The sequence below is a fragment of the Giraffa tippelskirchi genome, chromosome 9 (assembly GCF_054371585.1).
Source record: "Giraffa tippelskirchi isolate mGirTip1 chromosome 9, T2T-mGirTip1v1.2.pri, whole genome shotgun sequence".
NCBI classification, from domain to species: domain Eukaryota; kingdom Metazoa; phylum Chordata; class Mammalia; order Artiodactyla; family Giraffidae; genus Giraffa; species Giraffa tippelskirchi.
In genome coordinates, this window is record NC_137283.1 from 64,603,503 (window position 1) to 64,619,030 (window position 15,528).

Consider the following 15,528-nt stretch of genomic DNA (forward strand, 5'->3'; position numbering starts at 1 on the left):
GAGCTCCGTGGCAGCCTGAGACTGGGCCGCCGGGTGTGTCTTGGGTGGTGAAGGGGCAGCAGGCCTTCCCTGCTTCCTCTTCATTCCCAGTTGGGCTGAACCCTCTGTGGGCTCGCTCACCTGGAGGCTGCACTAGGCCTCAAGGGCGGGGGGTGGTGCTCCGACCCCTCCCTCGGGGAGGTGGATGGGGTGTCCCTCTCATCGGCCATATCCAGTGGGAAGCTCTGCAATGACAGTGACCATCAGCCAGCCCTGCTTGGAGTTTTCTGAGCTGGGCCTGGTCAGTATGGCTATTGCTTCTGCCTACTCAAACTTTTGCTCCCAGAACGAACAGAGACGTGTGTCTGCTCAGATAACTACCCGGGAGAATGGAGACCCACCTGAGGGTGTGAGGTCAGCCTGGGCGGCTGGTGTTGCCTGCCCTGTCCTCATCCCACCCAGCCTGCTTTCCCCTGGGATGTGGATACAACCGGCCCACAGACTTCTGAACCCACATCCGCCTCGGTTTGCTTGAGGCAGACACACCCCAAGAAACCCCCATCCACACACACAGGCAAAGGACCGAGTGTTTCCGGGTGGCATGGGAGAGGTGGCCGGGCCCGGCCTGGGGCTCCCTGTGTTACCTTTCTGTTTCTCTGGGCAAAGGGCCAGAGGCCTCTCGGCGGGAGCCCTGAGCCAGCGTCCAGAGGGTTCCCACACACTCTGCCTGTGAGCTCTCCTGAGGCCCCGGCCTCTGGGCAGGGGCAAACAGCAGAACATCTTGGCAGCAAGTGATCTGGCTGGGGCTCCTCTCCACTCTGGAGGCCTGGATACCTGTGTTCCGGGTTCTGTTGTTTTATGTTGCCAGGAAGTGACATCACTTCCTGGGGTTTGTGCTGAGGTCCCTTCCCCAAAGCTCCCCAAGAAATCTCTTGGTTTCTGACTGCTGAACCCCCCCGAGGCCATGTGCCGGCACAGAGACGCCCACACAGCCCACCCTACATCCTTGGGGAGCCCTGGATGCAGCCAGGGCCTGAGCTCGGAGGACCCCGCTGCTCTCAGACCAGACCACTTTTTCTCATAAGTCATGTGGCCCTGGACAAGCATATGCCCCTCAGGGTTTCCCCAGTCTCTCCATCTGCAGAGTCTGGATCACTCTCCCATCTGCCTCCTAGGTCTGTCGGCCTATGATCACCTCCGTGCCGTTCAACCTTGGGCTGATATGTCTCGGAGCTTGTGCACTGAGACTTCCAAAAGAAGAATTCAATATAGGGCTGACATACCACCGAATGGGGCAGAACATGGCCTGGATGGGTTCTGGACCTAGGAAAAGGCAGTCGTCTCGCCTTCCTGATATTTCAAGATCCCCCCCCAACCCCCCCACACTGTGGGAGATCTTGAGGTAAGATTCAGACCTCTCCCCTCCAATATAGAACAACCTTCGTCACCCTCCTGTTCCACTGAGATTCTGTCTCAAGTGTCCCACCTCAGTCTCTAGGGGAGATCAAGGCTTCCCCTATGATGCCTCCCAGGCTTCTCTCTTTTACTGTCATCCCCTTGGGTCATTTCCCCCCTTGCAGTGTGAATGGGGCTCTCATTGTTTCAAACCTTGAGATTGATTCATGCAAATTCTGTGAAATCTTATCATTTATTTCCTCTCTCCTTTTTCAGTCTCTCTCTCTAGATGTGTCCGTTTCTTATCCTTTCTAATTTCAGTCTAAGAATTTTTCCCTCTCTCTCTGTCTCTCTTGTGTATGCATGCCTATGAATATATGTATGCATGTCTATTGTTAGCCTAGGTTTAAGTTTTAGGTTTTAGTTTTCAGTGAGATAAAGGATTGGGATTGGAGTTGCTGTGAGGGGAAGGGATAGGGGTGATGCTCTTGTTTCTGGTTCACTGAGTGATGTGAGTTCTTAGTCTCTTTTTCATATGAACCCCTCCTCATAGACACCACTTGCAAATAGTCTCTCATATTCAGTTTGCTACCTTTTAATTTGTGAATGCTTAGCTTTTTTTTTGTTGCAAAGCTGTTCAATTGCATAGAAGCCCCTGATGTTCTTTGGTTTCCTGTTTCCCTTACTTGAAGAGACCCATTTTTGCTTCCCACACCACATGTTAAGGAGCCTAAGGCACATGCTTATTTCAAGGAGTTTCAAACCTCCCTTGTGGCTCATCCGCTAAAGAGTCCACCTGCAAGGCGGGAGACCTGGGTTCGATTCCCGGGTTGGGAAATCCCCTGGAGAAGGGAAAAGCTACCCGCTCCAGTATTCTGGCCTGGAGAATCCCATGGCGTGTATAGTCCATGGGGTTGCAAAAAGTCAGACAAAACTGAGCGACTTTCACTTTCACTCAGAACTTCTAGCTTTGGGTTGACGTGTTTCACTGATTTTGTGGTGCTATGAGAACAAAAGGCAATGTGATTCTTCAGAGGCAGCCATCCAGTTTTGCCATGGCCCTTTCTTGAAGAGGCCTTTGTGTTCCCATTTGCATATTCTCCCCTCCTTTGTAGTGGGTGAATTGAGCATAGAAGCTTGGGTGTATTTCTTGGACTCTCAACTCTGTTGTATGGATCTGGATGCGTGTGTATGTTTGTGTGCCCAACACCACACTGTCCAGATGATCCTAGTGTAGCAGTCTAGTTGGCTATCAGGCATCCTGGTAGACCCATATCAGGCCTTCTTTCCTTAGACTGTACAGACAATATAGGCTCCTTTGTGTTTTCATACCCATTTTGGAGTTCCTTGGTTTAGTGCCCTGAGAACATTGCTTGGCAACTTGAGAGGAAGAGCACGGACCCTCTGGATTGCCTTCGGGGATGTGACATCATTTTACCAATAGGAATCCTTCCAATCCATGAGCCCAGCTTATTTTCCATCGGATCATGTGGATATCATCTTCTTTCATCCATCTCTTGCAGTTTTCTGAGACCAGGTCCTTCCCTCCTGGGCTAGATGGACTCCTGGGTATTTCCTCCTAGTGTATGTCATTGTCAATGGGGTTGATACTTACCTTCTCATTCTAAGAGTTTGTGGTGAGCATTGGAAATGCAAACGATTTTCCCCCCTTCCTCTCTGTCCATCTCTCTGAGCCACCAGGTAGAAGAGGCGTAGTCAGGGTCACACGGGGCTCAGGGAGTGCAGCTAGACTGTGTTTCTCAGGCCCTCAGTGCTGGGCATCATTCGGTATAGTCTCCATGAACCTTCCTTGGTCTGGTGTCCCTTCAGACCTCTCCCTAGTTTTAATAACCTTGCTTGTGTTCTTTGTCTCTTTGGAGACACATCCTTTATCAGCTGTGTGTTTGCAAGTATTTGTCTGCCAGTGTGTGACGTATCCTTTGCTTTTTTTCGTAAGGTCTTTACCAGAGTGGAGACCTTTGATTTTGCACAGTCCACAGTATTGCCTTTTTGTGCATTGCCTTTCTGTATTGTTTCTGAAGACTCCAAGCTCATGTCTAGCCTCTGCTCGATTTTCTGCTGGATTTGTGAGATGTTTGGCATGGAAAATATGTCTCAGAAAAATTTGAAACGAATTTGGTGTAAGGTGTCAAGTTTCCATCCTCATTCATGTCATCCCCTCTGGTTTTCAATTCATCGCTCCTGAACTCCTTTGGAGACCTTGTGGGAAGTTTGGTTGCCTTTCAGTTTGAATTTCTGCTCTTGAATAGATTCACCCAGTTCTGCCAGCAGGGACACGGTAAAGGGTGAGTGAGGGGCAGCCTGCCCTCCCAGCACTGACCACACTGTGTGGTGAGTGTTGCTCTCCCCTCTGGGAGCCCCAGGCCACAGGCATCCCAGTGAGTAGCCAGCTCTGTTCGCAGCTGAAAGGAGTTAGTCTCTCAGGAGCCTCTGTGAGGTTGCCTTTGGGTCTCCCAGGGTGGGAGTTTACAGTGACAGGACCCATTGCACTGCAAGTGAAGTGAGAGCCCATATGACATCCGCCACTGCTCCTAAAGAGATGCACCTGAGGCCCCTTGAAGGTCCTGCACAGAGAGCTCTTTAGTGGACATGCTGGAAACTCTGTTTCCTCGTGGGCTGCCCAGGGCAGGCTCTCACCAGTCCAGACACAGACCACGGTGATGACCGGCTCTGCTCTCTCCAAAGGGTTTTCATTGGTGTGTATCCTCATCTGAGCAGTCAGGCCATGTGTACTGCCTCTCCTTGCAACTTCTAGGCCAGGGCTCCTAGGCTAGCACTCTCAGGTCTAACTTGTAGAACTAGGCTACACCGGCCAAGTGCATTGCCTGTCCTCGCAACTTCACAGCTCTCTTCTCTTCTTTACTGCACATTGATTTTCAAGAGTGTGTTTGGGCCACAAGGATGTTGGGTCTTTCTCTAGCCTTATCTCATGAAGTTGAGACAACCTCATTGTTTCTGGTTGTTCCCGTGCTCTGTTTTTCCCATTCTTTTCCTGGCTTCTTTCGGTAACTTTGTTTGTGCCTAAGGAAGAGCTCAGCATTTCTCTTCTGCCTGAGACATCACACAACAGTAATGCCCACCTGGAGATTAGTTGCCAAAAGGGCCTCGTTTTGCAGATGACATCTTGAAATCACCTGCACTGCCGTTTCTGATACACAAAGGCTGCCCTAAAGGAAATAAAGAACAAGTCCCAAGTCTAGTCTTAAAATATGTGGGCTGTCTAATGAAACCACCTTTTCTATGATTTCATTGATAGGCATTAACTGGAGACATCCAGAATATGGGAAGACACTGAGATATGAGAGAATTAAAGGTTGTCAGGGGCAAGGGAGGAACAGGGAGTGCTTGAGGTGAATACAGGATTTGCAGGGGGTGAGGGAGGGTTGGTTGTGGAGAATGAAAGAGTCCCAAACTAGAAAGTGGTGATGGTTGCAGAGGATTGTGAAGGTCCTTAATGCTCCAGAAGTGTACCACCTAACATCAATTTTATAGATTAAAAATGTAAGGAAAAAATACACAAATCTGTGACAAACAAAATAGAAATCAAGAAAATAAAATACAGAAAAACTGAATGAAAAGAAGCTCAGGGGAAGCGAATTCACTCTCCACTGGGTAGAAAGCGAGTTGATGGCATCCACGGGTGGCAGAGAGGGATGGAGGATGCAAAGCCAAACCCTCCCCTGGACACGGTGTTTCCAGAAATGGAAATTTGGAAAGGGCTCTGGGTCTCTGTCCAGAGCAGGGGTCCATTCTCCTTGCAGAGGTGGGTCAATCATCGTGGGCATCTGGGTCTTGGGCAGAAGCCAGGGCAGGCTCTCCCTTCAGAGGTGTTCTCTTATCCCCTGACTCAGGTTCTCCTGCCAAAATCCGAGCACGGGCAGGCAGAAGCGAACATGTAGGTGGAGGTGGAGGTTCTCCCCCGGGGATTGGAGCATTGGTGCCTGGGCCTGAGGGTCCTGCTTGCACAGAGATCTGATCCTCCCAGTGTGCTGGCCAATACCCAGTTGGCCTGGTGTCTATGGGAAGGCATGTCTCAGGTCTCGATCTCCTCTCAGTGGATCCCTGAGTCCTGGACATGTAGCAACCACCTCTGTAGAGACAGGGCTGGGAAGTGGAGCCTGGTTGAACCTGGGGGCTGGTGCTGGAGCTGTGAGAGAAGAAAAGGTTACCCACAGGCCTGCCTTTGCCCTTTGCCTCTCTGGAGACAATTCTACCCTGAGCTTTTGAGACAATTCTCAGTTTAGGAAGTCACAATAGGATGTCGTCCTGCCTGCAGTCCACCAAGCAGAAGGTCTGAGGCCAGCCTTTGCTCCAGGTCCAGCACCAGCTTTGGGGGACTCCTCCTGTGTAGCTTGGGGGACTCCTCCTGTGTAGCTCAGGACTCCTTCCCCACACACTCACATGCACCAGCACCTCCTCACCTCTGTGCTCACCGTGCTGGGCTCCTGGTCCTCCTGCTGCCTCAGAGGCAGAGGTTCTCAGTGCTCTGGGTCGGACCCGGGTGTGCTGAGCTCCGTGGCAGCCTGCGACTGGGCCGCCGGGTGTGTCTTGGGTGGTGAAGGGGCAGCAGGCCTTCCCTGCTTCCTCTTCATTCCCAGTTGGGCTGTACCCTCTGTGGGCTCGCTCACCTGGAGGCTGCACTAGGCCTCAAGGGCGGAGGGTGGTGCTCCGACCCCTCCCTCGGGGAGGTGGATGGGGTGTCCCTCTCATCGGCCATATCCAGTGGGAAGCTCTGCAATGACAGTGACCATCAGCCAGCCCTGCTTGGAATTTTCTGAGCTGGGCCTGCTCAGTATGGCTGTTGCTTCTGCCTACTCAAACTTTTGCTGCCAGTACCAACAGAGACGTGTATCTGCTCAGATACCTACCCGGGAGAATGGAGACCCACCTGAGGGTGTGAGGTCAGCCTGGGCGGCTGGTGTTGCCTGCCCTGTCCTCATCCCACCCAGCCTGCTTTCCCCTGGGATGTGGATACAACCGGCCCACAGACTTCTGACCCCACATCCGCCTCGGTTTGCTTGAGGCAGACACACCCCAAGAAACCCCCATCCACACACACAGGCAAAGGACCGAGTGTTTCCGGGTGGCATGGGAGAGGTGGCCTGGCCCGGCCTGGGTTCCCTGTGTTACCTTTCTGTTTCTCTGGGCAAAGGGCCAGAGGCCTCTCGGCGGGGGCCCTGAGCCAGCGTCCAGAGGGTTCCCACACACTCTGCCTGTGAGCTCTCCTGAGGCCCCGGCCTCTGGGCAGGGGCAAACAGCAGAACATCTTGGCAGCAAGTGATCTGGCTGGGCCTCCTCTCCACTCTGGAGGCCTGGATACCTGTGTTCCGGGTTCTGTTGTTTTATGTTGCCAGGAAGTGACATCACTTCCTGGGGTTTGTGCTGAGGTCGCTTCCCCAAAGCTCCCCAAGAAATCTCGTGGTTTCTGACTGCTGAACCCCCCCGAGGCCATGTGCAGGCACAGAGACGCCCACACAGCCCACCCTACATCCTTGGGGAACCCTGGATGCAGCCAGGGCCTGAGCTCGGAGGACCCCGCTGCTCTCAGACCAGACCCCTTTTTCTCATAAGTCATGTGGTCCTGGACAAGCATATGCCCCTCAGGGTTTCCCCAGTCTCTCCATCTGCAGAGTCTGGATCACTCTCCCATCTGCCTCCTAGGTCTGTCGGCCTATGATCACCTCCGTGCCGTTCAACCTTGGGCTGATATGTCTCGGAGCTTGTGCACTGAGACTTCCAAAAGAAGAATTCAATATAGGGCTGACATACCACCGAATGGGGCAGAACATGGCCTGGATGGGTTCTGGACCTAGGAAAAGACAGTCGTCTCGCCTTCCTGATATTTCAAGATCCCCCCCAACCCCCCCCCCACACTGTGGGAGATCTTGAGGTAAGATTCAGACCTCTGCCCTCCAATATAGAACAACCTTCGTCACCCTCCTGTTCCACTGAGATTCTGGCTCAAGTGTCCCACCTCAGTCTCTAGGGGAGATCAAGGCTTCCCCTATGATGCCTCCCAGGCTTCTCTCTTTTACTCTCATCCTCTTGGGTCATTACCCCCCTTGCAGTGTGAATGGGCCTCTCATTGTTTCAAACCTTGAGATTGATTCATGCAAATTCTGTGAAATCTTATCATTTATTTCCTCTCTGCTTTTTCAGTCTCTCTCTCTAGATGTGTCTGTTTGTTATCCTTTCTAATTTCAGTCTATGAATTTTTCCCTCTCTCTCTGTCTCTCTTGTGTATGCATGCCTATGAATATATGTATGCATGTCTATTGTTAGCCTAGGTTTAAGTTTTAGGTTTTAGTTTTCAGTGAGATAAAGGATTGGGATTGGAGTTGCTGTGAGGGGAAGGGATAGGGGTGATGCTCTTGTTTCTGGTTCACTGAGTGATGTGAGTTCTTAGTCTCTTTTTCATATGAACCCCTCCTCATAGACACCACTTGCAAATAGTCTCTCATATTCAGTTTGCTACCTTTTAATTTGTGAATGCTTAGCTTTTTTTTGTTGCAAAGCTGTTCAATTGCATAGAAGCCCCTGATGTTCTTTGGTTTCCTGTTTCCCTTACTTGAAGAGACCCATTTTTGCTTCCCACACCAAATGTTAAGGAGCCTAAGGCACATGCTTATTTCAAGGAGTTTCAAACCTCCCTTGTGGCTCATCCGGTAAAGAGTCCACCTGCAAGGCGGGAGACCTGGGTTCGATTCCCGGGTTGGGAAATCCCCTGGAGAAGGGAAAAGCTACCCGCTCCAGTATTCTGGCCTGGAGAATCCCATGGCGTGTATAGTCCATGGGGTTGCAAAAAGTCAGACAAAACTGAGCGACTTTCACTTTCACTCAGAACTTCTAGCTTTGGGTTGACGTGTTTCACTGATTTTGTGGTGCTATGAGAACAAAAGGCAATGTGATTCTTCAGAGGCAGCCATCCAGTTTTGCCATGGCCCTTTCTTGAAGAGGCCTTTGTGTTCCCATTTGCATATTCTCCCCTCCTTTGTAGTGGGTGAATTGAGCATAGAAGCTTGGGTGTATTTCTTGGACTCTCAACTCTGTTGTATGGATCTGGATGCATGTGTATGTTTGTGTGCCCAACACCACACTGTCCAGATGATCCTAGTGTAGCAGTCTAGTTGGCTATCAGGCATCCTGGTAGACCCATATCAGGCCTTCTTTCCTTAGACTGTACAGACAATATAGGCTCCTTTGTGTTTTCATACCCATTTTGGAGTTCCTTGGTTTAGTGCCCTGAGAACATTGCTTGGCAACTTGAGAGGAAGAGCACGGACCCTCTGGATTGCCTTCGGGGATGTGACATCATTTTACCAATAGGAATCCTTCCAATCCATGAGCTCAGCTTATTTTCCATCGGATCATGTGGATATCATCTTCTTTCATCCATCTCTTGCAGTTTTCTGAGACCAGGTCCTTCCCTCCTGGGTTAGATGGACTCCTGGGTATTTCCTCCTAGTGTATGTCATTGTCAATGGGGTTGAGACTTACCTTCTCATTCTAAGAGTTTGTGGTGAGCATTGGAAATGCAAACGATTTTCCCCCCTTCCTCTCTGTCCATCTCCCTGAGCCACCAGGTAGAACAGGCGTAGTCAGGGTCACACGGGGCTCAGGGAGTGCAGCTAGACTGTGTTTCTCAGGCCCTCAGTGCTGGGCATCATTCGGTATAGTCTCCATGAACCTTCCTTGGTCTGGTGTCCCTTCAGACCTCTCCCTAGTTTTAATAACCTTGCTTGTGTTCTTTGTCTCTTTGGAGACACATCCTTTATCAGCTGTGTGTTTGCAAGTATTTGTCTGCCAGTGTGTGACGTATCCTTTGCTTTTTTTCGTAAGGTCTTTACCAGAGTGGAGACCTTTGATTTTGCACAGTCCACAGTATTGCCTTTTTGTGCATTGCCTTTCTGTATTGTTTCTGAAGACTCCAAGCTCATGTCTAGCCTCTGCTCGATTTTCTGCTGGATTTGTGAGATGTTTGGCATGGAAAATATGTCTCAGAAAAATTTGAAACGAATTTGGTGTAAGGTGTCAAGTTTCCATCCTCATTCATGTCATCCCCTCTGGTTTTCAATTCATCGCTCCTGAACTCCTTTGGAGACCTTGTGGGAAGTTTGGTTGCCTTTCAGTTTGAATTTCTGCTCTTGAATAGATTCACCCAGTTCTGCCAGCAGGGACACGGTAAAGGGTGAGTGAGGGGCAGCCTGCCCTCCCAGCACTGACCACACTGTGTGGTGAGTGTTGCTCTCCCCTCTGGGAGCCCCAGGCCACAGGCATCCCAGTGAGTAGCCAGCTCTGTTCGCAGCTGAAAGGAGTTAGTCTCTCAGGAGCCTCTGTGAGGTTGCCTTTGGGTCTCCCAGGGTGGGAGTTTACAGTGACAGGACCCATTGCACTGCAAGTGAAGTGAGAACCCATATGACATCCGCCACTGCTCCTAAAGAGATGCACCTGAGGCCCCTTGAAGGTCCTGCACAGAGAGCTCTTTAGTGGACATGCTGGAAACTCTGTTTCCTCGTGGGCTGCCCAGGGCAGGCTCTCACCAGTCCAGACACAGACCACGGTGATGACCGGCTCTGCTCTCTCCAAAGGGTTTTCATTGGTGTGTATCCTCATCTGAGCAGTCAGGCCATGTGTACTGCCTCTCCTTGCAACTTCTAGGCCAGGGCTCCTAGGCTAGCACTCTCAGGTCTAACTTGTAGAACTAGGCTACACCGGCCAAGTGCATTGCCTGTCCTCGCAACTTCACAGCTCTCTTCTCTTCTTTACTGCACATTGATTTTCAAGAGTGTGTTTGGGCCACAAGGATGTTGGGTCTTTCTCTAGCCTTATCTCATGAAGTTGAGACAACCTCATTGTTTCTGGTTGTTCCCGTGCTCTGTTTTTCCCATTCTTTTCCTGGCTTCTTTCGGTAACTTTGTTTGTGCCTAAGGAAGAGCTCAGCATTTCTCTTCTGCCTGAGACATCACACAACAGTAATGCCCACCTGGAGATTAGTTGCCAAAAGGGCCTCGTTTTGCAGATGACATCTTGAAATCACCTGCACTGCCGTTTCTGATACACAAAGGCTGCCCTAAAGGAAATAAAGAACAAGTCCCAAGTCTAGTCTTAAAATATGTGGGCTGTCTAATGAAACCACCTTTTCTATGATTTCATTGATAGGCATTAACTGGAGACATCCAGAATATGGGAAGACACTGAGATATGAGAGAATTAAAGGTTGTCAGGGGCAAGGGAGGAACAGGGAGTGCTTGAGGTGAATACAGGATTTGCAGGGGGTGAGGGAGGGTTGGTTGTGGAGAATGAAAGAGTCCCAAACTAGAAAGTGGTGATGGTTGCAGAGGATTGTGAAGGTCCTTAATGCTCCAGAAGTGTACCACCTAACATCAATTTTATAGATTAAAAATGTAAGGAAAAAATACACAAATCTGTGACAAACAAAATAGAAATCAAGAAAATAAAATACAGAAAAACTGAATGAAAAGAAGCTCAGGGGAAGCGAATTCAATCTCCACTGGGTAGAAAGTGAGTTGATGGCATCCACGGGTGGCAGAGAGGGATGGAGGATGCAAAGCCAAACCCTCCCCTGGACACGGTGTTTCCAGAAATGGAAATTTGGAAAGGGCTCTGGGTCTCTGTCCAGAGCAGGGGTCCATTCTCCTTGCAGAGGTGGGTCAATCATCGTGGGCATCTGGGTCTTGGGCAGAAGCCAGGGCAGGCTCTCCCTTCAGAGGTGTTCTCTTATCCCCTGACTCAGGTTCTCCTGCCAAAATCCGAGCACGGGCAGGCAGAAGCGAACATGGAGGTGGAGGTGGAGGTTCTCCCCCGGGGATTGGAGCATTGGTGCCTGGGCCTGAGGGTCCTGCTTGCACAGAGATCTGATCCTCCCAGTGTGCTGGCCAATACCCAGTTGGCCTGGTGTCTATGGGAAGGCATGTCTCAGGTCTCGATCTCCTCTCAGTGGATCCCTGAGTCCTGGACATGTAGCAACCACCTCTGTAGAGACAGGGCTGGGAAGTGGAGCCTGGTTGAACCTGGGGGCTGGTGCTGGAGCTGTGAGAGAAGAAAAGGTTACCCACAGGCCTGCCTTTGCCCTTTGCCTCTCTGGAGACAATTCTACCCTGAGCTGTGGAGACAATTCTCAGTTTAGGAAGTCACAATAGGATGTCGTCCTGCCTGCAGTCCACCAAGCAGAAGGTCTGAGGCCAGCCTTTACTCCAGGTCCAGCACCAGCTTTGGGGGACTCCTCCTGTGTAGCTCAGGACTCCTTCCCCACACACTCACATGCACCAGCACCTCCTCACCTCTGTGCTCACCGTGCTGGGCTCCTGGTCCTCCTGCTGCCTCAGAGGCAGAGGTTCTCAGTGCTCTGGGTCGGACCCGGGTGTGCTGAGCTCCGTGGCAGCCTGAGACTGGGCCGCCGGGTGTGTCTTGGGTGGTGAAGGGGCAGCAGGCCTTCCCTGCTTCCTCTTCAGTCCCAGTTGGGCTGAACCCTCTGTGGGCTCGCTCACCTGGAGGCGGCACTAGGCCTCAAGGGCGGGGGGTGGTGCTCCGACCCCTCCCTCGGGGAGGTGGATGGGGTGTCCCTCTCATCGGCCATATCCAGTGGGAAGCTCTGCAATGACAGTGACCATCAGCCAGCCCTGCTTGGAGTTTTCTGAGCTGGGCCTGCTCAGTATGGCTGTTGCTTCTGCCTACTCAAACTTTTGCTGCCAGTACCAACAGAGTCGTGTATCTGCTCAGATACCTACCCGGGAGAATGGAGACCCACCTGAGGGTGTGAGGTCAGCCTGGGCGGCTGGTGTTGCCTGCCCTGTCCTCATCCCACCCAGCCTGCTTTCCCCTGGGATGTGGATACAACCGGCCCACAGACTTCTGACCCCACATCCGCCTCGGTTTGCTTGAGGCAGACACACCCCAAGAAACCCCCATCCACACACACAGGCAAAGGACCGAGTGTTTCCGGGTGGCATGGGAGAGGTGGCCTGGCCCGGCCTGGGGCTCCCTGTGTTACCTTTCTGTTTCTCTGGGCAAAGGGCCAGAGGCCTCTCGGCGGGGGCCCTGAGCCAGCGTCCAGAGGGTTACCACACACTCTGCCTGTGAGCTCTCCTGAGGCCCCGGCCTCTGGGCAGGGGCAAACAGCAGAACATCTTGGCAGCAAGTGATCTGGCTGGGGCTCCTCTCCACTCTGGAGGCCTGGATACCTGTGTTCCGGGTTCTGTTGTTTTATGTTGCCAGGAAGTGACATCACTTCCTGGGGTTTGTGCTGAGGTCCCTTCCCCAAAGCTCCCCAAGAAATCTCTTGGTTTCTGACTGCTGAACCCCCCCGAGGCCATGTGCAGGCACAGAAACGCCCACACAGCCCACCCTACATCCTTGGGGAACCCTGGATGCAGCCAGGGCCTGAGCTCGGAGGACCCCGCTGCTCTCAGACCAGACCCCTTTTTCTCATAAGTCATGTGGTCCTGGAAAAGCATATGCCCCTCAGGGTTTCCCCAGTCTCTCCATCTGCAGAGTCTGGATCACTCTCCCATCTGCCTCCTAGGTCTGTCGGCCTATGATCACCTCCGTGCCGTTCAACCTTGGGCTGATATGTCTCGGAGCTTGTGCACTGAGACTTCCAAAAGAAGAATTCAATATAGGGCTGACATACCACCGAATGGGGCAGAACATGGCCTGGATGGGTTCTGGACCTAGGAAAAGGCAGTCGTCTCGCCTTCCTGATATTTCAAGATCCCTCACCAACCCCCCCCACACTGTGGGAGATCTTGAGGTAAGATTCAGACCTCTCCCCTCCAATATAGAACAACCTTCGTCACCCTCCTGTTCCACTGAGATTCTGGCTCAAGTGTCCCACCTCAGTCTCTAGGGGAGATCAAGGCTTCCCCTATGATGCCTCCCAGGCTTCTCTCTTTTACTCTCATCCTCTTGGGTCATTTCCCCCCTTGCAGTGTGAATGGGCCTCTCATTGTTTCAAACCTTGAGATTGATTCATGCAAATTCTGTGAAATCTTATCATTTATTTCCTCTCTCCTTTTTCAGTCTCTCTCTCTAGATGTGTCTGTTTCTTATCCTTTCTAAATTCAGTCTATTAATTTTTCCCTCTCTCTCTGTCTCTCTTGTGTATGCATGCCTATGAATATATGTATGCATGTCTATTGTTAGCGTAGGTTTAAGTTTTAGGTTTTAGTTTTCAGTGAGATAAAGGATTGGGATTGGAGTTGCTGTGAGGGGAAGGGATAGGGGTGATGCTCTTGTTTCTGGTTCACTGAGTGATGTGAGTTCTTAGTCTCTTTTTCATATGAACCCCTCCTCATAGACACCACTTGCAAATAGTCTCTCATATTCAGTTTGCTACCTTTTAATTTGTGAATGCTTAGCTTTTTTTTGTTGCAAAGCTGTTCAATTGCATAGAAGCCCCTGATGTTCTTTGGTTTCCTGTTTCCCTTACTTGAAGAGACACATTTTTGCTTCCCACACCAAATGTTAAGGAGCCTAAGGCACATGCTTATTTCAAGGAGTTTCAAACCTCCCTTGTGGCTCATCCGGTAAAGAGTCCACCTGCAAGGCGGGAGACCTGGGTTCGATTCCCGGGTTGGGAAATCCCCTGGAGAAGGGAAAAGCTACCCGCTCCAGTATTCTGGCCTGGAGAATCCCATGGCGTGTATAGTCCATGGGGTTGCAAAAAGTCAGACAAAACTGAGCGACTTTCACTTTCACTCAGAACTTCTAGCTTTGGGTTGACGTGTTTCACTGATTTTGTGGTGCTATGAGAACAAAAGGCAATGTGATTCTTCAGAGGCAGCCATCCAGTTTTGCCATGGCCCTTTCTTGAAGAGGCCTTTGTGTTCCCATTTGCATATTCTCCCCTCCTTTGTAGTGGGTGAATTGAGCATAGAAGCTTGGGTGTATTTCTTGGACTCTCAACTCTGTTGTATGGATCTGGATGCGTGTGTATGTTTGTGTGCCCAACACCACACTGTCCAGATGATCCTAGTGTAGCAGTCTAGTTGGCTATCAGGCATCCTGGTAGACCCATATCAGGCCTTCTTTCCTTAGACTGTACAGACAATATAGGCTCCTTTGTGTTTTCATACCCATTTTGGAGTTCCTTGGTTTAGTGCCCTGAGAACATTGCTTGGCAACTTGAGAGGAAGAGCACGGACCCTCTGGATTGCCTTCGGGGATGTGACATCATTTTACCAATAGGAATCCTTCCAATCCATGAGCTCAGCTTATTTTCCATCGGATCATGTGGATATCATCTTCTTTCATCCATCTCTTGCAGTTTTCTGAGACCAGGTCCTTCCCTCCTGGGTTAGATGGACTCCTGGGTATTTCCTCCTAGTGTATGTCATTGTCAATGGGGTTGATACTTACCTTCTCATTCTAAGAGTTTGTGGTGAGCATTGGAAATGCAAACGATTTTTCCCCCTTAATCTCTGTCCATCTCCCTGAGCCACCAGGTAGAACAGGCGTAGTCAGGGTCACACGGGGCTCAGGGAGTGCAGCTAGACTGTGTTTCTCAGGCCCTCAGTGCTGGGCATCACTCGGTATAGTCTCCATGAACCTTCCTTGGTCTGGTGTCCCTTCAGCCCTCTCCCTAGTTTTAATAACCTTGCTTGTGTTCTTTGTCTCTTTGGAGACACATCCTTTATCAGCTGTGTGTTTGCAAGTATTTGTCTGCCAGTGTGTGACGTATCCTTTGCTTTTTTTCGTAAGGTCTTTACCAGAGTGGAGACCTTTGATTTTGCACAGTCCACAGTATTGCCTTTTTGTGCATTGCCTTTCTGTATTGTTTCTGAAGACTCCAAGCTCATGTCTAGCCTCTGCTCGATTTTCTGCTGGATTTGTGAGATGTTTGGCATGGAAAATATGTCTCAGAAAAATTTGAAACGAATTTGGTGTAAGGTGTCAAGTTTCCATCCTCATTCATGTCATCCCCTCTGGTTTTCAATTCATCGCTCCTGAACTCCTTTGGAGACCTTGTGGGAAGTTTGGTTGCCTTTCAGTTTGAATTTCTGCTCTTGAATAGATTCACCCAGTTCTGCCAGCAGGGACACGGTAAAGGGTGAGTGAGGGGCAGCCTGCCCTCCCAGCACTGACCACACTGTGTGGTGAGTGTTGCTCTCCCCT